Raw genomic sequence first — 22,516 nt, forward strand, 5'->3', positions numbered from 1 at the left:
CATATTTTGCTAATTTATTCAAATGCTACAAATTGCTTTTTAAAATTTTTCCTTTGGGGACTTCTGCTTCCCACTATGATAGATTAGCTTGTATTAGACCAACTTGCCCCTTCAAGAATAAGTATAAAATTTGTAAGAAATACCAAAATCAGCTCTTGGAAAGGTAATAGAGTACAATTAAGAAAAACAGTTTTACAGGGCAAAGATCCTAGAGAGAAGACAAAAGTGTTGACAAGAGTCCAATATTTTCTACCACTTTTCTTTCAAGGTATATGTTGATTAATAACAGTAGGAAATGTAGTAAACAAGCATAAATAAGCTCAGAACTTATGGTGGCCTCTTGGAACCAGGGGGGGCAAATAATTGTAATTCAAGCCTACAATGTGATCTAATATCTGGAGGAGAAAGACCCTGTAGAAAAGGGAGCTGTAGAAAAATGAGCTTAACATTCTGTTATGCTTTTCTCCTTGAAGCCTTATTCATTTCTTCAAGTCATGGGACAAAGGCTAAGAAATTAAAGGAACACATATTTATAGTCTAAACTAGAGATCAGTAATCTATGACCCACAGGTTCAATTCAGCCCAATATCTGTTTTTATAAATAAAGTTTTATTGGAACAAAGACATATTCATTTGTTTATGTTTCTCTAATGGATGCTTTTGTGGCTCAGTAGCAGAACTGAGTAGTTATGACAGAGACTGTATGTTCTGAAAAGCCTAAAATATTTACTATTTTGCTGTTCACTTAAAATGTTTGCCAATCCCTGGTCTCATCCAAACAGTTTTAATTACAAGGGGGATTTTCTTGATACTAATGCTAGGAAAACAAGGGTAGGAATAAACAAGGATTGCCCTAAACAAAAGCTAATAGGAAACTGGCTAAACTTCATAAAGACTAAAATAGTTTATCCTTACTTGGACCAGGAAAAGTTGCCCTTACTTCTAGCACATTCTAGAAGTAAAGTAAATAGATCAAAGAGGAAAACAGGATCTTGCAGAGCCCTCCACAATTTTTCAAACACACCACTGCCATTAAATAAATAATTTCCAGGACTGTCAGGAGATGGGGTGAAAATGACAGAAATTCAAGAGGGAAAAAAAAGTCCATATAAGACCATATAAGACAAACCCACAGCAAACATCATTTTCAATGGTGAAAAACTGAAAGCATTTCCTCTAAGATGAGGAACAAGACAAGACTCTCTCCCCTTTTACTCAATATCAATAGTTTTGGAAGTCCTAGCCATGGCAATCAGAGAAGAAAAAGAAATAAAAGGAATCCAAATTGGAAAAGAAGTAAAACTGTCACTGTTTGCAGGTGACATGATACTATACATAGAAAATCCTAAAGCTGCTATGAGAAAACTACTAGAGCTCATCAATGACTTTAGTAAAGTTGCAGGATACAAAATTAATACATAGAAATCTCCTGCATTCCTATACACTAACAACAAAATATCAGAAAGAAAAATTCAGGAAACAATCCCATTTACCATTGCATCCAAAAGAATAAAATCCCTAGGAATAAACCTACCTAAGGAGGCAAAAGGCCTGTACTCACAAAACTATAAAACACTTATGAAAGAAATCATAGATGACACAAACAGATGGAGAGATATACCGTGATTTTGGACTGGAAGAATCAATATTGTCAAAATGACTATACTACCCAAAGTAATCTATAGATTCAGTGCAATCCCTATCAAATTATCAATAGCATTTTTCAAAGAATTAGAACAAAACATTTTACAATTTGTATGGAAACACAAAGACCCCGAAAAGCCAAAGCAATCTTGAGAAAGAAAGACAGAACTGGAGGAATCAGGTTCCCTGACTTCAGACTATACTACAAAGCTACAGTAATCAAAACAATATGGTACTGGCACAAAAACAGGATAGAAACAGGATAGAAAGTCCAGACATAAACCCACACATCTATGGTCACCTAATCTATGACAAAGGAGGCAAGAATATACAATGGAGAAATGACAGTCTCTTCAGTAAGTGGTGCTGGAAAAACTGGACAGCTACATGTAAAAGAATGAAATTAGAACACTCTCTAACACCATACACAAAAATAAACTCAAAAGGCACTAAAGACCTAGAAGTAAAACTGAATACTATCAAACTCTTAGAGGAAAACATAGGCAGAACACTCTCTGACATATATCACAGTATCACAGTAAGATCTTTTTTGATCCACCTCCTAGAGTAAAGAAAACAAAGACAAAAATAAACAAATGGGGCCTAATTAAACATAAAAGCTTTTGCATAGCAAAGAAAGCCATAAGCAAAATGAAAAGACAACCCACAGAATGGAAGAAAATATTTGCAAACAAAGTGACCAACAGAGATTAATCTCCAAAATATATAAACAGCTCATGCAGCTCAAAATCAAACAAACAACCCAATCAAAAAATGGGCAGAAGACCTAAATAGACATTTCTCCAAAGAAGATATACAGATGGCCAATAGGCACATGAAAAGTGCTCAATATCACTAATTATCAGAGCAATGCAAATCAAAACTACAATGACATATCACCTCACACTGGTCAGAATGTCCATCATCAAAAAATCTACAAACAATAAATGCTGGAGAGGGTGTGGAGAAAAGGGAACCCTTTTGCACTGTTGGTGGGAATGTAAATTGGTACAGCCACTATGCAGAACAGTATGGAGGTTCCTTTAAAAATTAAAAAGAGAGCTACTATATGATTCAGCAATCCCACTCCTGGGCATATATCTGGAGAAAACCATAATTTGAAAAAATATATGTACCCTAATGTTCATTGCAGCACTATTTACAATAGCTGGGACATGGAAGCAACCTAAATATCCATCGATGGAAGAATGGATAAAGAAGATGTGGTACATATATAATGGAATATTACTCAGCCATAAAAAATAACAAAATAATGCCATTTGCAGTGACGTGGATGGACTTAGAGATTGTCATACTGAGTGAAGTAAATCAGACAGAGGAAGACAAATATCATATGATATTGCTTATATGTGGAATCTAAAAAAATGGTACAAGTGAACCTATTTACAAAACAGAAATAGAGTCACAGATGTAGAAAACAAACTTATGGTTACCAAGGAGGAAAGGGGGCTAGGGATAAATTGGGAGATTGGGATTGACATATACAAACTACTACATATAAAATAGGTAACTAATAAGGACCTACTGTATAGCACAGGGAACTCTACTCAATACTCTGTAATGACCAATATGGGAATAGACTCTAAAAAAGAGTGGATATATGTATATGTATAACTGATTCATATTGCTGTACAGCAGAAACTAACACAACATTGTAAATCAACTATACTCCAATAAAAATTAATTTAAAAAATAAAAATAAATTAAAAGAAGAGAAGAGGGAAAATACAGAAATTTTTACCAAAAACTAGAATCTATAAAAAAAAAAGAAAATCGGAGAAATTCTAAATTTGAGAACTGCAATAACTGAAATTAAACATTTAAAATGGGAAGGGACTTCCCTGGCAGTCCAGTGGTTAGGACTCTGCACCTTCACTGCCATCGCCCCGGGTTCTATCCCTGGTAAAGGAACTAAGATCCTGCAAGCTGCGAGGTGTGGCCACAAAAATATGGGGTTAAAAGCAGAATAACAAACAGAAGACAAGACCAGTGAAGTTGAAGTTGGTATAAAAATAAATCCAGGAAAATACAGAAAAGAACAAAAGAGCTAATGGTCTGTCATTCATATAATTAGATTTGCATTAGAGGAGGAGAGGAATAACAGGGCAGAACAATAACTGAAAAAATATTGGCTGTGGAACTTTTCAAATCTGATCAAAATCACAAATTTAAAATTCCTTTTTAAATTGAAATTGTGTTTAAGTTAAATTAAAACTGTTGCTTTTGCTTAAAATATCTTCCTCCTAAGAGCAGTCTTCTTTGATTAAGTTGTCTCTTTTTGTCTGGGGCTGGGGCTCCTTAGCAACTGCAAAATTTTCTCTGGCCTGCTCATAAAGACTTAGTCTGAATACTGGAGTGAGGTGACAGCGACCTGGGGAGCGGTGCAAAGCACTTTATTCCTGGTCTAAGAAGAGGCAACAATCAAATTGTCAGTTCCCTGCCACTCTAATTTTCAGTAGTTCAGAGAACTCAGCATGCTAGGGTTGCTGTCTCACAGCACCTCCAATGCAGAGGGACCAGTCAGTCTTCTTTGAAGCACTCCTGAGGGAAATATACAGCTTCTCCCCTTGTGGGGAATAGGATTCATGGTTATCTTCAGGTCAGGTTCTATCTGGAATCCATTTGGTCCTTTAGATCTTTACCCTAAACTCCCCTCCACTTTTCCCAAAGTGATATCAAGCCCGGGGGAAAATAGCCATACTCTCTCCTCTAGGACTCCCGTTAAGCCTGAGGCCTTGCTACCAGCCTCTAAGTCTCAGTTTAACTTGTGTATAGCATGGAAGAGATATAGCTGTTGGGTGGAAATTAGGATAATGACAGCAGGGCAGAAGTGCTCAAGCTGCCATCTCTTCCTATTTTCCTAATCTTGCCTCTTTCAAAATGTATTTAAATAATACTATTTCTTCAAAAAGACTTATTATTTCAGAAAATTCTTTTAAACAACTCTCTCTCTGAAGGAAATTTCATGCAACTGAAATAAAAGCCCAAAATATGCTCTTATTCTTACATGGCAGTAAACCAAACAGATCATTAGTGGAAACATCACTGTAATAACTTTTCTTTTCATATACCAAACAGTTTTGTGCAGAACATAATTTTACTAATAGTATCTCCTTTTATGTGTACTCCATAAAATCTATTGTAGAATCCACTCCAAAATAATTATGTGTTTATACATTTTAATTTCAATAGGAAGTTATAAAAATAGAATCATTTCTTCTGTTTAGGCATACATTTGTTGGTAGATTTTTCTCATTTAAAAAAAATTCCCCATGAGAAGATAAAACATGATGGCTATGAATTTCTGAGCCAACTGAGTCAGGTAGGTATAACATTTAACATTGCATGGAAGATTTTACAGAGATATATTCAATATTCTCTAAATTTAAAAAGCTCTTTTTCCCCCAATGATTATATCATAAATAGAAATAAATGAATTATTAAACCCTCAGAAGTCTAGAATTTTCCAAGTTCTAAATATATTGAATTAATAGGATGCAATTTCTTTTCTTGTTTTCTGGATTTCAAATGACAGTGCACCAGCAGCAAACAAAAGCTGAACCAAATTAACACTGAAAAATGAAGAAAAATGAAGCTGGCATCTTAGCCCAGGGGATCTTGCCAAAGGAAAGTAGTTTCTTTCTCCATTCCTAAACTCATTCCGTTTTCAGAGAATGAAATGGACTTCTTATTCCACACTAGTAAAAAGGAGACTGAATTCAAGAAATTCAAATGCTTGTGAGGAGACATGCTAAATACAAGCATCCATATTTACATAATAAATGTCATAAGTAGACCTCAGAGTACTACGATTAAAAGCTGTTATTCCTTTAGTTTATCAATACAAAATTTATATGCGATGCAGCAGGTGATTATCTGAGACAAACCCACATTTATGGGCAGTACTGTTAGTGGGAGTCCCAATATAGCTTATCCATGATTACTCAGCCATGAGGATGCACCTCATACACTTCCCACCACCCACTGAATTATGACCAGTTTCAATGTTAAAAGGACCTCTGAGAGATACTTCAATAACCTAATTATACAGATGAAGGAATGGAGGACCAAAGAGATTAAACAACATCTAGTCACCATTTAGTGGAGGAGATCCCAGGTTTCTAGATTTCTACTGACACAGATTTTTATGCCCATTCAGTAGTCAGATATCAACTAATTCAATAGAAATGAAATGTAGAAACAGTTGGAATTTTCTCATGTCTGAAATATCTCTATCTCTACCTCTATATCTATATATAAACTCATTCACTTTTAAGATATTCAGAGAAGACAATTATCCAACAAATCACCTGAAGGAGAAAGAGGGAAAAGCACCAGTGTGAACTTTTGGGGTATTTGAGAAAGGAGACATTTGCTGGGTGAAAATAATGAATTTGGTCTCTGACATGTTAGGTATTAGGTGTCAACAAAAGAGCATTTAGTTGAGTGCACTGTAAGGAAGAAAAACAAATACACCTCAAGGTGTTAAAAGCAATGGATTTAACATGCCACAAGGTCTTTTGAAAGAATTAACTCATTCCTCTACACAATACAAAATGAAAGCTGGAATTTGTGAATAAACTTCAAAAGTAGTGACAGTATTATGACATTGATGGATGAAATGTAAGGTGGTTCTTAGGTGAGCATAAGTTGCTATTCATTAAGAAAAATGTATTTTTAAAAGTAGATTAAAGAAAATTTGTTATAAACAATCAACACACTAATACAATTTGAGTTTTATTAAATTCTAAATGGGATTCAACTTTGTAAGGGAGCTTGACATATGCAGTGACAAAGCAATGGACAATTATAAAAAAGATTATAAGCCATAAACTGGAATTTCCACAACTATTATGAAACACAGAAAGCAATTTTCCTATTAAATGACAGTAGATAGAGCTCTGAAAAGAAGTCTCTAAACAATTTATGATTTAAAAGCATTTGTCTTTCAGAAAACATAGTGAGTTAATTTTCTCATTTATGGGCAAAGAATGTTAAAATAGGGATGACATAATAACTTAATTCTTAGGCCATATAAATTCTTTAGCTTGAAATTTTATTTCCTTTGACCTAACATGATTTTAATTGATTTAAAACAAATACATTTCAGTGACATTTAGAAATTGATTTATTTTTTAAGTTAATGTACAAATCTGCAAGTGATTATTTAAAAACTTTTTTTATTACTATTATAGATTCTGTGAAAAATAAAGAGAAGTATTAGATACTATCCTTCCCCTTGTGAAGTTTACATTCTTATTGGGAAGACAGGATTTACCAAATCAGTACTATATATATACTGTATTTATTAAGTCACTGAAAGAGTTCCTAAGTAATGGACAAAATTGAAAAAAATAATCTAGGACCAGATAATTTAAAAATCACACAAATCAGACAGGAATTTAAATTTAATATGATAGACAACATAAAGATATTAGAGGATTTTTAGTAGAGAATTGAAATATTTTTCTCCTGTTATTGTCAAGATAAAATTAGTTTGGGGAAGAGTAAGCTAGCAGTAACATGCAGAAAGAATTTAAAAAGGGAAAAAATAGAGGTAAGGAGACTGTTAAGAAGCTGTTATTATGATCTAGTAACAAAAAAAATTAGTTCCTAATGAATGTTCTGGTTGTAAGAGGTAAGATTTGTATGTTAGTGATTTGTGATGAAATAATTTACTGTTATATGAATTATAATATAATTTCATACATGTGAGATGGAGAATCAGTAGTCAAAGGTGACTCTAAAATTTTTTGCCTGGAGTATAATCTACAAAAATATTGAATCACTATGTTGCACACCTGAAGCTAATATAATATTGTCATCAAATACTCTTCAATAAAAATTTTTTTTGCCTGAAATACTGAAAGGATAGTGCCAAATGGACTTGGAAATTAAGAAGGAATATCTATGTTAATGAAAGCAATTTTAGGTTAAGAGTATGAGGAAATGGCTAATACTAACCATTACAGCATGAAGCAAAGATCACCTACTGTGAGGCATTTGAATGAATAAATTAGCAACTTGAGACACTTGTTTGACTCTTCCCAGAGAATGAAATCCTGCTGAGCATCCATTTACCATCACAGCAAGAAAATCAAGAACATGAAGAATGACAGACTATAAGTATAAGAATTTTATGTGGCTTGCATCTCACAAGGTACACCATATAAGAAGTAAACGTGGAGCCACAATAAACATCACATATAGTATCATTCACTCCATTACTGCACATTATATAAGAACTCCAAAAATGTCTATCAATCTCCTCCCAGTTCTGCAAGTTGCTAGAGGGTCTTTTACTTGTGCTCCAAAATCTAGTCCTCTTAAGTGTGATTCATATGACAGCTATCATTTTCCCTATTTACTTCTAGTTTTCAAAATTATGAAGTCCTATGAAGTGAATCACTGAAATTCTTGCCAGTCTCTGTTGAACGGGCTATTTTTGCTAATAGGTCTGCAGGTATTGAGAGCACTGCTACTCCTGTCAATGATTGTGTCAAGACTGCTAACAAGTAAGGTCTGAAAACTGGCACCAAAGGAGATGGACCTGGCTCCTGCTGTTTCTGAGGTTGTTGGCACCAACATCACTCATGCCTTGTCTTCTCTGTGTACCCTCCAGTTAGAATAACTTCCTTTTTAATTTTTGCTTTCTTATTTTTACTAGTGTATGAATTATAAACCCACAGATACAAGACTGGGGAGGAATCTCACTGTTTCACCTTAAAATAAATTTCTCATAGGTTGGAAACAGAACCTTAGACCACATCGGTGGGCTTTAGCACTGTTCCTTCAAAGTTTCATAGGCTAGATTTATGGTAAAAGTAGATTATTCAAGCAGAAATAATGGAGCATAAATAAGAGAGATCAGAACTGGAGATGTAGATTCTAGAGTGAAAAACTGATGCTCTTTCCAAAGAATTGCATATGAAGCTGGCGTGGAGGATGTTTCAAGAAATGAAGTCTGGAGAAAACGGCAGCAGCGATAGCTGGAATGAGGGCCCAGTTGAGCTGTCAAGCATTTGGGAAATTGCCAGAGGTATACAACACGGTAAACATCAAATGGTACCAATAAACCAAATCGTAGAAATAAAGAAAAAAACTAAACATTCTGGAGGAGGAAATCTTTTCCCAATTACAGAAAATCTCTTCTTCCAACCATATAATTTCATCCCCAGCTACTAGTAATATTCTAAATCTCTAGTAAAAGTGGATCCTGATAATAGGGAGGGAAGTAAGGTATAGAAAATACAAACTGGACAGAGTGATTGCTAGAGCATGACAGAGAAAATATTTTGATGGTGAGAGAGATTGATGGAACAAGGCTGGTTTTAAAACAACAAGTCCATGTAATTTTCCTTTATAAGCAATGATTTTAGACATGACTGAAGAATAATTTTAATGTGCTTTGTTGAGCCTAATATATATCTCACTCAATCTTTATTACCAATACTCTAAGACACAATTCCAGAAGAAATGATATTCCAGTCAGAATCATGGTTGATAAGCATAAAGAATGAGGTATGGCTGCTCTTAAGTGTTCACATTCAAAAGCTATCCTATGTGATTCAGGTAAAAGCAGAAGAAAAATTTGTTCCTGCTTATAGTAGCTTTCCCAAAGTCTCTAATGATTCCTAATTCCATGCCGTTATCAATTAAGGTAATAACATTATGAGCTCTAGGAACCCCTAATGTCATAACTGCAAAAGGGAAAAAGCTCAGAAAATAAAAGAAAAGTTTAAATCCACAAGTTCAACTATTTGAATTGACAGGGGATAAAAATCCTAATTCTGGAAATTTCAGATTGATTAATGTCAAATCAAAATTGTTTGAAAGGTGCCCACGAGCAGTTGGAACAGATCTGAGCTTCCGCTGGGGCTGTGTAATCCACTTCCTGGGTGCCAAGGGGCTGCTGGGCTGGGGCCAAGGCAGGCAGCAGCCCTCGGAGAAAGCGGCGCAGAGGTGCTTCTGCCAGATAGCACCACTGGAGACAAAACTGAGAATTGGGAAGAAGTACAGAGATTTCATATGAGAAAATCTTTTGATTTTCAAGACATACCACACATTGCATCATCATCATCATCACCATCATCATGGTTATTATTTACTGTGGATGAATCCAGTGAAGTATAAAAGAAAAGATACCCAGGATCCTCAGTGGAGAGTCTTTCAGTCAAGAGCAGGAAAGAACGTCTGCCAGTTTAGCAGTAGCATGATTTCATATCACTTTCATGGCGTGTGGCTGACAGGGTCTTGGTGGTCTGGCCGGGTGTCAGGCCTGAGCCTCTGAGATGGGAGAGCCGAGTTCAGGACACTGGTCCACCAGAGACCTCCCGGCCCCACGTGAAATCAATCGGCATGAGCACTCCCAGAAATCTCCGTTTCAATGCTAAGACCCAGCTCCACTCAATGACCAGCAAGCTCCAGTGGTGGACACCCCATGCCAAACAACTAGCAAGATAGGAACACAGCCCCACCTTTTAGGCAGAGAGGCTGCCTAAAATCATAATAAGTATACAGACACCCGAAAACACGCCACCGGATGGGGTACTGCCCACCAGAAAGACAAGATCCAGCCTCATCCACCAGGATACAGGCACCACTCCCCTCTCAACAACCCACTGAACCAACCTTAGCCACTGGGGGCAGACACCAAAAACAACGGGAGCCACAAACCTGCAGCCTGCAAAAAGGAGACCCCAAACAAAGTAAGTTAAGCAAAATGAGAAGACACAGAAATACACAGCAGATGAAGGAGCAAGGTAAAAATCCACCAGACAAAAAAAAATGAAGAGGAAAAAGGCAGTCTACCTGAAAAAGAATTCAGAGTAATGATAGTAAACATGATCCAAAATCTTGGAAATACAATGGAGAAAATACAAGAAACGTTTAACAAGGACTTAGAAGAACTAAAGAGCAAACAAACAATGATGAACAACACAATAAATGAAATTAAAAATTCTCTAGAAGGAATCAATAGCAGAATAACTGAGGCAGAAGAACGGATAAGTGACCTGGAAGATAAAATAGTGAAAATAACTACCGCAGAGCAGCATAAAGAAAAAGAATGAAAAGAAGTGAGGCCAGTCTCTGAGACCTCTGGGACAACATTAAACGTACGAACATTCGAATTATAGGGGTATCAGAAGAAGAGAAAAAGAAAGGGACAGACAAAATATTTGAAGAAATTATAGTTGAAAACTTCCCTAATATGGGAAAGGAAATAGTCAATCAAGTCCAGGAAGTGCAGAGAGTCCCATACAGGAAAAAGCCAAGGAGAAACATGCCAAGACACATATTAATCAAACTACCAAAAATTAAACACAAAGAAAAAATATTGAAATCAGCAAGGGAAAGGCAACAAATAACATACAAGGGAATCCCCATAAGGTTAACAGCTGATCTTTCAGCAGAAACTCTGCAAGCCAGAGGGAGTGGCAGGACATATTTAAAGTGATGAAAGGGAAAAACCTACAACCAAGATTATTCTACCCAGCAAGGATCTCATTCAGATTCAACGGAGAAATTAAAACCTTTACAGACAAGCAAAAGGTAAGAGAATTCAGCACCACCAAACCAGCTTTACAACAAATGCTAAAGGAACTTCTCCGGGCAGGAAACACAAGAGAAGGAAAAGACCTACAATAACAAACCCAAAACAATTGAGAAAATGGTAATAGGAACATACATATTGATAATTACCTGAAATGTAAATGGATTAAATGCTCCAACCAAAGGACACAGACTGGCTGAAAGGATACAAAAACAAGACCTGTAGATATGCTGTCTGCAAGGGACCAACTTCAGACCTAGGGAAACATCCAGACTGAGGTGAGGCGATGGAAAAAGATATTCCATGCAAATGGAAATCAAAAGAAAGTTGGAGTAGCAATTCTCATATCAGACAAAATAGACTTAAAATAAAGACTATTACAAGAGTAAAGAAGGACACTACACAATGAGCAAGGGATCAATCCAAGAAAAAGATATAACAATTGTAAATATTTATGCACCCAACATAAGAGTACCGCAGTATATAAGGAAAATGCTAACAGCGATAAAAGGGGCAATCGTCAGTAACACAATCATAGTAGGGGACTTTAACTCCCCACTTTCACCAATGGACAGATCATCCAAAATGAAAATAAATAAGGAAACACAAGCTTTAAATGACACATTAAACAAATGGACTTAATTGATATTTATAGGACATTCCATCCAAAAACAACAGAATGCACTTTCTTCTCAAGTGCTCATGGAACATTCTGCAGGATAGATCTTATCTTGGGTCACAAATCAAACCTTGGTAAATTCTAGAAAATTGAAATCGTGTCAAGTATCTTTTCCGACCACATTGCTATGAGACTAGATATCAATTACAGTAAAAGAACTGTAAAAAATAAAAACACATGGAGGCTAAACAATACACTACTAAATATCCAAGAGATCACTGAAGAAATCAAAGAGGATATCAAAAAATACCAAGGAACAAATGACAATGAAAACATCATGATCCAAAACCTATGGGATGCAGCAAAAACTGTTCTAAGAGGGACGTTTATAGCAACACAATCCTAACTCAAGAAAGAAGAAAAATCTCAAATTAACAACCTAACCTTACAACTAAAGCAATTAGAGAAAGAACAAAAAAACAAAGTTAGCAGAAGGAAAGAAATCATACAGATCAGATCAGAAATAAATGAAAAAGAAATGATGGAAACAATAGCAAAGGTCAATAAAACTAAAAGCTGCTTCTTTGAGAAGATAAACAAGATTGATAAACCATTAGCCAGACTCATCAAGAAAAAAAGGGAGAAGACTCAAATCAATAGAATTAGAAATGAAAAAGGGGAAGTAACAACTGACACTGCCGAAATGCAAAGGATCATGAGAGATTACTACAAGCAGCGACATGCCCATAAAATGGACAACATGGAAGAAATGGACAAATTCTTAGAAAAGCACAACCTTCCAAGACTGAACCAGGAGAAATAGAAAATATAAAAAGACCAATCACAAGCACTGAAATTGAAACTGTGATTAAAAATCTTCCAACAAGCAAAAGCCCAGGACCAGATGGATTCACAGGAGAATTCTATCAAACATTTAGAGAAGAGCTAACACCTATCCTTCTCAAACTCTTCCAAAATATAGCAGAGAGAGGAACATTCCCAAACTCATTCTACGAGGCCACCATCATCCTGATACCAAAACCCGACAAAGAGGTCACAAAAAAAGAAAACTACAGGCCAATATCACTGATGAACATAGATGCAAAAATCCTCAACCAAATACTAGCCAACAGAATACAACAGCACGTTAAAAGGATCATACACCATGGTCAAGTGGGCTTTATCCCAGGAATGCAAGGATTCTTCAATATACACACATGAATCAATGTGATACACCATATTAACAAATTGAAGGATAAAAACCATATGATCATCTCAATAGATGCAGAAAAAGCTTTCAACGAAATTCAACACCGATTTGTGATAAAAACCCCCAGAAAGTAGGCATAGAGAGAACTTACCTCAGCATAATAAAGGCCATATATGACAAACGCACAGCCAACATCGTCCTCAATGGTGAAAAACTGAAAGCATTTCTGGTAAGATCAGGAACAAGACAAGGTTGCCCAATCTAAACACTATTATTCAACATAGTTTTGTAAGTTTTAGCCACAGCAATCAGAGACGAAAATAAATAAAAGGAATCCAAATTGGAAAAGAAGAAGTAAAACTGTCACTGTTTGCAGATGACATGGCACTATACACAGAGAATCCTAAAGACGCTACCGGAAAACTACAAGAGCTAATCAATGAATTTGGTAAAGTAGCAGGATACAAAGTTAATGCACAGAAATCTGTTGCATTCCTATACACTAATGATGAAAAATCTGAAAAAGAAATTAAGGAAACACTCCCATTTACCGCTGCAACAAAAAGTATAAAGTACTTAGGAATAAACCTACCTAAGGAGACAAAAGACCTGTATGCAGAAAACTATAAGACACTGATGAAAGAATTTAGATGATAGAAACAGATGGAGAGATATACCATGTTCTTGGATTGGAAAAAACAACATTGTGAAAATGACTATACTACTCAAAGCAATCTACGGATTCAATGCAATCCCTATCAAACTACCAATGGCATTTTTCACAGAACTAGAACAAAAAAATTGCACAATTTGTATGGAAACACAAAAGACCCCGAGTAGCCAAAACGATCCTGAGAAAGAAAAACGAAGCTGGAGGAATCAGGCTCCTGGACTTCAGACTATACTACAAAGCTACAGTAATCAAGACAGTATGGTACTGGCACAAAAACAGAAATATAGATCAATGGAACAGGACAGAAAGCCCAGAGATAAACCCATACACTTATGGTCACCTTATCTTTGATAAAGGAGGCAAGAATATACAGTTGAGAAAAGACAGCTCAGTAAGTGTCGCTGGGAAAACTGGACAGCTACATGTAAAAGAATGAAATTAGAACACTCCTCAACACCATACACAAAAATAAACTCAAAATGGATTAAAGACCTAAATGTAAGGCCAGACACTATAAAACTCTTAGTGGAAAACATATGCAGAACACTGTATGACATAAATCACAGCAAGATCCTTTTTAACCCACCTCCTAGAGAAATGGAAATAAAAACACAAATAAACAAATGGGACCTAATGAAATTTAAAAGCTTTTGCACAGCAAAGAAAACCATAAACAAGACGAAAAGACAACCCTCAGAATGGGAGAAAATATTTGCAAGCGAAGCAACTGACAAAGGATTAATCTCTAAAATATACAAGCAGCTCATGAAGCTTAATATCAAAAAAACAAACAACCCAATCCAAAAATGGGCAGAAGACCTAAATAGACATTTCTGCAAAGAAGATATACAGATTACCAACAAACACATGAAAAGGTGCTCAACATAACTAATCATTAGAGAAATGCAAATCAAAACTACAATGAGATGTCTGTCACCTCACATCGGACAGAATGGCCATCATCAAAAAATCTACAAACAATAAATGCTGGAGAGGGTGTGGAGAAAAGGGAACCCTCTTGCACTGTTGGTGGGAATGTAAACTGATACAGCCACTATGGAGAAGAGTATGGAGGTTCTTTAAAAAACTAAAAATAGAACTACCATATGACCCAGCAATCCCACTACTGGGCATATACCCTGAGAAAACCATAATTCAAAAAGAGTCATGTACCACAATGTTCATTGCAGCACTATTTACAATAGCCAGGACATGGAAGCAACCTAAGTGTCCATCAACAGATGAATGGATAAAGAAGATGTGCCACATATATTCAATGGAATGTTACTCAGCCATAAAAAGAAACGAAATTGAGTTATTTGTAATGAGGTGGATGGACCTAGAGTGTGTCATACAGAGTCAAGTAAGTCAGTGAAGATAAAAACAAATACCATATGCTAACACATATGTATGGAATCTAAAAAAAAAAAAAGGTTCTGAAGAATCTAGGGGTAAGACAGGAATAAAGACACAGACGTAGAGAATGGGCTTGAGGACACAGGGAGGGGGAAGGGTAAGCTGGGAGGAAGTGAGAGAGTGGCATGGACATATATACACTACCAAATGTAAAATACATAGCTAGTGGGAAGCAGCTGCATAGCACAGGGAGATCAGCCTGGTGCTTTGTGACCACCTAAAGGGGAGGGATAGGGAGGGTGGGAGGGAGATGCAAGAGGGAGGAGATATGGGGATATATGTATATGTATAGCTGATGCACTTTGTTATAAAGCAGAAACTAACACACCATTGTAAAGCAATTATACTCCAATGAAGATGTTAAAAAAAAAAGAAAAAAATATTACTATAGTTAATGTTTTTCAAGTAAAAAAAAAAATATTGAAGAATTAAGTCCTCAAAAATTCAAGTCTTCATAATTGTTCTATCAAATATATGTACAATCTACCTAAAAATATAAGCCACTTTACTTTGTGGTATTATCTTAACACTGATATGTATATAAACACTGTTAAATTTTATACTTGTCTATTTATAAGGAGTTATTTTAAGAAGTTATGTTAGAGGATATAGTATCTGAATCCAACCTTCATTTTCTACCTATTCTTTCTTCCCTTTCTCAAGGCCAATCTTTCAGAGAAGAGAAAGGTTGATATAAATGGATACATAGGATTTCTTCTATATGTTTCTGGGTCTTTCTTTAATTCTTCAATATCCCTAGAACTCTTAGCACTGTAAATATAAAGATGTTCTTAAAATATCAGATCTGGAAGGACCTGTTTTCATCCAAATAGCATATATGGAATCGCTGTTGTACTATATGTAGGCACTATAGCTAGATATTATATTTTGCTTTTAATTTTGATCATTTACATTTATCTGCTATTTCCTTCTCTAAACAAGAAAGATGACAGATTTCCATGACAGTAATAGTTAAATGTTACCTATGTTACTTAAAGGAAAACTTTCTCTAAATCCAATGAATAAACTCAGATTTATTTTCTGCGTTAAATGTTTACCATCTTGTCCTTCATGAACCATTGAGATTTCTATATTCAGGTGCAGTAATTTAGCCTGCTGCTCAGCTCAAGAGCTATGGTAATGCTAGGATTTTTACTTTTCATTGCACCTCTGGTGTTGGTTCATTTCTCATCTTCCTACATGCCCCATAGAGCTGATCTGAGTGCAGAAAACCCTTTGAAGTCACTTGTGCTCTGATGAGGCCTGAAGGACATGCAGAGTAAGAAACATGGCCATGTTTGCAAAAGAGGTGAAAATTCAATCAGCTTTACTAATGTGTTTCTTATGCCTCAAGGCATATCTATTTGTGTACATATGTGTATCTGCAATAAAAACAGAGCAAAGCAAATTTTAATTTTTCAAAAACAAAACACTTACATGGATATGCCTACTATATTTAAACCGAATTATTTCACATATGGAAAAATATATTAAGTAAATTAGTGAAAGAAGTGCTTTCAAAGGCTCATATAGAAAGTATTTACTTGTGCCATAACATCTATGCCAATATTTAATATATGTATTACTTTTAAGATACATTTTGAAGCAAAAACACAGTTAATGGTTCTGATACTCTGATATCCAACTACATAGGCCCAAATTTTAAAATCACATCAAACATAAGCCCTATTTTTCAGCATAAGCATTTTCCAATGTAAATTAGCAGTAAATGAGTGTGTAGTTCTGGGGTTAGGACTGCAAACCCCATTTCTGCTTTGCAAGCCTGCATTGCCAGTTAGGCTTTGCCAATAGGGGGAGTTTATAGGGAGACTGCAGGGCTGGAGGCTGTTTGCTTCCTTTGAGCTTGCAGTCTACTTCCTGTTCCTGCCTGCTTCACCCCAGCCCAGCATTTTTATATCTGTCAGACAGTTTGTTCTAGTGGTTCCAGCAATTGAATCTACTTTGCATTTTTCTCACCATCACAGGCCCATCACTGAACCTTAGAGACAATAGCACCTACTGGTCAATGCTCCCTCCTCAGATATCTGGTTTTCAACATCATGGGGTCCCTTCTCCAACCTACAAAATTATAATTTCAATCACTTCCCTTTGAATACCCAGCTCTAAGGATGGTAGTTGCTACCTGCGATTGCTCTCTCTGTGATATCTTAAATAAAACAATTTTATATTCAATTATCACATGTTAAAATGTCTTAGTTTTGTTTTCTGACTTGACTCAGAATGGAACACATATTTAGTTTAATCCACACTTATTTAGGGATTTTATAAAGGTGACCATGTATTTTGAATCTAAAGAACACTTTTGAGTGCAAACAGCTGTCCCAGACAAACCAGACATATGGTCATCTTATATATGTCACTAAACGTAATCCTAACTGAAGTTCCAGGGGCAATGAAACTCTTAACATGGCTATAAACAGAGGTACTAATGTTGCAAGAATTATTGACACACTACTGATCTTTCTAAAGTGCACATCTGATTATATCTCTCCTCTGCTTAAAACCATTCGATGGTTGTCCAGTTATACCAAAGTCCAGACTTAAATATTGGTTTCTCTGAGAAACCCCAAAGAGTGGGTGAGGTGCTTTTTGAATGAATACTCCTAAAACCCTTACTACCTTACTGATATTAAAAGGTGCAAAATAACAATAGAATTACTTTTTGCTTGTATGTGTCTCCTATTTGATTATAAATTCTATGAAATCAGAGATTATGTTGTGTTAAGCATTGCTAGTGATAAACACATTGTCTAATACACAGGGATAATCTCAATAAATGTGTACTTACTTTCTACTATATGTACACTTAAAGAAATGAGTCATGGCAGTGCTAGAAAGAGTGTTCCATTGCACTGGATCAGCGCCTCAGTTTTCTGGATGGTTCATTCTGCATTTTTAAGCAAGACACTGAGAAGAAAGGGGGTTTTATAGGGTTGGCCAAAAAGTTCGTTCGGGTTTTTCCTGAACTTTGTCATCAGGGAAAGCAAGTTTACTCTCATTGGAGCAGCAGAGAGATCTAAATAAAAGAAATATGTGATTCCTGCATAAATAATTTAGGGCTGTTCTCCCACAGGCATATCCCTGTGGTACCCACACTCATACAACTGGCACATTGACATACTGCTATGTTACTTTTGGAAATATTCAATTATAATATTTTTTAAAACACTCTTTAAAAAGACCTTTTATGTCATAATAAGGGAGTTATTTTTTCTAGCTTAGAGTGTCTTGGTTGAAAATGCTTATGAACTATATAAAGTAGGGGACATTTTCTAACAGTGTCTCTAGGATTTGGAGACCAAAGATTTTTTAAATATTTGGATCAGGATAGAATCAAAAGCATATCAAACATGCTACTCTTGATTAAACTTGACATTGCTCATAAATTTAGTAGCTTCATAAAATGCCATTCAACATGGAGAAAAATTTTAGTCCAGGAATATAATACAGGCACTCCTCTACATCAACTTTTGCTAGATTATAGTGATTTCATTCCTTTGCAAGACTTCAAAAAGCACTAATAGATGAGAGAATCCTTTGAGAATCTGATGAAAATTAACCAGCTCTCTCCTGGAAATGTGCATACATATATACATTATGTATTGCTTACCATTTTAGGTTGCTCAGGGATCATCTAAAACCATCCATAGGCTCAAAGACTTCGGAGATATATGTGAATGGTTGAAAATTCTACATTTTATTTCAAAACCAATTCCTATGTAAATAAGCTACAACCACTTCACTTTTGGCATGTCTAGAATGGAATTCTTTACCTTCGATTCACACCTGCATACACGAGTTCTTTTCCAATCTCAGTGAATGACAACCACTATCCACCTAGTTTTATAACCCAGAAACATGGGAGTTATAATTCACCTGTTTTAGTCTCTCTCCCTCTCTCCCCCCACTCCCTCTCTCCCTCCCTCCCTCTCTCTCTCTCTCTCCTTCTTTTCACACAGCACAGAAAACTCTATTCATCCATGATGCTTCAAAGGCAAGTGCACTTTAACATGCGATCCTCTCAGGCTTCTGCCAGTTCTCTCTCAATCCGTTTCACCTCATCCTGCTTCTTTTTCTCCTCAGCTATCCTCTTCTTCTCCTCTTCTGCCTGAAGTTTCAGGTAACTGCAGCCCTTAGCAGCAGAGCTCGATGAGCAGACAGACCTGCGCCAGTGGCACCATCTTGTCCAGTAACCTTCGTACCAGAAGCACCCCCTCCTATGTTTTTCTATATGAATGCACTTCCCCTATCATTAGTACATAATACTGTTCGTTGTCTTTGCCCCCAGTATAACTGTAAAGCTCTATAAAGGCAAGTGTCATGATGTCCTTATTAACTGTTATTCCTAAGACCCTGGAACATTAAAGATGATCACTAAATTTTGAATAATGCTAATATAAAGAAATTTTCAAATACACCTCTTATCTATGTGGTATCTTGGTAACATCTATTCCTGAAAGGATGTTTTGGAAAAGTGTTCACATACACTGCTGATAGAAATGTGACTTGTATAGGCTTTAATGAAAGCAATTGGAACAATATAAATGTATACATATACACACAAACACACATATATATCATATAGGTTGATATATTCCTCAATGAAGTGAACCTATATACTAAAATAAAGCCACCAGTAGGTAAGCTTGCGAGTCAAAAGTCGATTCTTGAAACATTGTGTTCAGTGACCAAAAACAAACAAATAAAACTTTAAAAAGTAGAATGCCCATTAATAGAAGAATTTTTGATTAATTTCATTATATCTGTGCTGTGATATATCAGCTATCATTAACAAAAATTCACAAACACTACTCAAACTGACTTGGAAGAATTTCACAAGGTACTGCTGAGTGAAAAAGAACAAGATTCAGAGAAACGTGGATTATCTCATATTTGTAAAGCAATGACCAGAAATATAATGCAGATAGATAGATTAGATAGATAGATAGATAGATAGATAGATACCTATTAGATATTATGTTATTAGATAAGCATGTATAGTATGTATGTATGTGTGAGGGAGGGTGTGACAATATGTATTAAATAGGAATGAAGAAAAATAGAAAATAATATTTTCTAGGTTGGCAACTTGAATTAACAGGTTAACTAAAGCAGATAGGCAAGGATAGAGGTTGGAAGAAGAAAAGTCAAGCAATAAAGAAAAAACAGAAATAAGATTGTTTCCAAAGAGTATGCATAATAGAATATTTATCCCTTGCTCATAAATACTTTTTTGTGCATTTTTATATGTGTCAGAAATTTTTTAAAAATAAACACACCAAAGACTTCTGACTCTTTGTTAGCTGTATATCAATGTATACATACCAACACCTAAGTATGTACCATAGGGTGAGTAACATATTTGGCCCTAACTGCCCCAAGTAGGTCTAAGCAATGGCCACTGACATTTGTCTTCCAAAATCCTCAAGGACAGGGACAAAATCTCAGTCCTACCTGGTTCCCTTCACAATATCCCGTAAATTCATACATCATTGAATATTAAAGGTATGCAGACAGAAAAGGGAAAGGAAAGGGAAAACTGGAAGGCTAAATAAATGTTTTATTTTTCTAGACATGCTGCCTAAATACGTAAACATGAAAAAGATAGCTTTTCGGAATGAGAGGCTCTTAATGATCAAATATAAGTGGCAAAAAGAATATTGTATTGTGTTTTTTGCACCAAGCTATTTTGTATTGTGTTTTTTGCACCAAGCTATATTGTTTTAACTTGTGGTACTAATTTGGTACTCATACTCACTATAGTGTTTTTATTAGTAGTAACATTTAAAACCAGATATCAATTACATATGTCTACTCCATACAAATTAAGAATATGGTTTTGTTTGTTTGTTTTTAATATAGAATACAACCATGCCTATGAGGCACAGAGAAGAAAGTAAACTATGCTGGGGTTGGCAAAAGTGTTATAGGGGAAATAATATTTGAGCAGGGCATTATAGGAAGCAAGAGTAGGGGAAATAGGTCAAATATACATGTTCATGCCCATGAAGGAAGGGACCACATATCTCCAATGTCTGGCAGAGTGCCTAGCAAATAACTTTCAAGAAATGCTTGTTGAGTGGATAATTGAATGAATGACTGCACAGATCAAAATAACATTCTAGTAATTCAGAATATAGTATTTAGCCCTGCTAGACAAATCATTAGCAGATATTGATTGTCACAAGAGTGACTGAAATATGAAAAGAAGACAATAACAAGAAGGTTCTTAACCTCTTTTTACAACCTCTTCACTAATTTCTTTTAGCCAAAACTGATGTACGGAGGAGTATTTGCAGGAGAGACAGGAAAAGAAGTTTGGGGCTGCTTAAAGTCTTTAAATTCCATGCTAAGACATTTCACTTCATCCTTTAGGAAGGTAACAGAGATGCAATGGGTCTTTCAAAATAGGGAACTGCTATCAAGACTTGCTCTTTTAGAAATATAAATGGCAACATTAAGAGTATTTATTATAAAGGAGTACACGTGACAAAGAGACTGGATAAATTTTTGAAATAATACAGAAGTGTGATGATAAGGATGTGAATCAAGGAGTCAACTGTAATTAGGCAAGAAACAACAAATGTGAGAAATAACTTAGAAGAAGAATTCTATAAAAGGCATATAATAAATAAGTTAATTTGATGATGATGATGATGATGATGATGATGATTATCCATTACTTTGTTAGTGGGTAACTTAAATGTTACCAAGATATCCAGATGCATGTGACTAATACACAAATGTAAATACAGGCCTAGATTTTAGGCTGGAGGTATGTGCTAGAGAGATAGATTTGAAATTATGAAGAATATAGGTGATAGTTTCATTAATAGAAGAAACTAAGACCACCCATGGAGAACAAGCTCAAGGTTTCCCCATAAGGAGGCTTTGGCTGAGGCATCTGAAGAAGAGTTCTGCCCAAGGCATCAGGCAAAGAGAGAAGCTCAGACAAGTCTGGTGTGGGGAAGGCAGCTTCCCAGTAAGTCCTGCCAGGTAGAGGCTTTGCAATGCCTACGATGAAGCTTGAAAATCATACACAGGTTTCTAACCAGGAGCAGGACTCCTCACCATTTCTACTTTACTATAAGGATATAAAAAGCTATTTTTTGGCTTCTTTGGTAAGAAACCAATATGCTATAATTTGGCCAGAGTTTTAATATGTGTTTAACTGAGTCCAACATACTGACAATTAGGTTGCACGTTTTCTTGATGACTAAAGATTATACATCTTGTAAATACTTCTTTCAATTAAAATTTCATATATGACATGCCTATGCCAAGGTTACTTTTTATATCAATCAATGCATGGTCAATCAATAAATGACTACAGATTAGCTACTTTATATGTTCTAGTTG

General features: G+C 35.6%; 1 long non-coding RNA gene and 1 pseudogene across 2 annotated transcripts in view; both read right to left on the reverse strand.

The window, feature by feature from the left end:
* Window positions 1-22,516, reverse strand: part of LOC133089841 (uncharacterized) — a 215,412-nt gene that overhangs the window by 71,682 nt on the left and 121,214 nt on the right. The window lies entirely within an intron of this gene.
* The window catches only part of LOC133089520 (NADH-ubiquinone oxidoreductase chain 5-like), a 52,325-nt pseudogene that overhangs the window by 2,634 nt on the left and 27,175 nt on the right, over window positions 1-22,516 (reverse strand).

This window comes from Eubalaena glacialis, chromosome 4 (assembly GCF_028564815.1).
Source record: "Eubalaena glacialis isolate mEubGla1 chromosome 4, mEubGla1.1.hap2.+ XY, whole genome shotgun sequence".
Taxonomy (NCBI): domain Eukaryota; kingdom Metazoa; phylum Chordata; class Mammalia; order Artiodactyla; family Balaenidae; genus Eubalaena; species Eubalaena glacialis.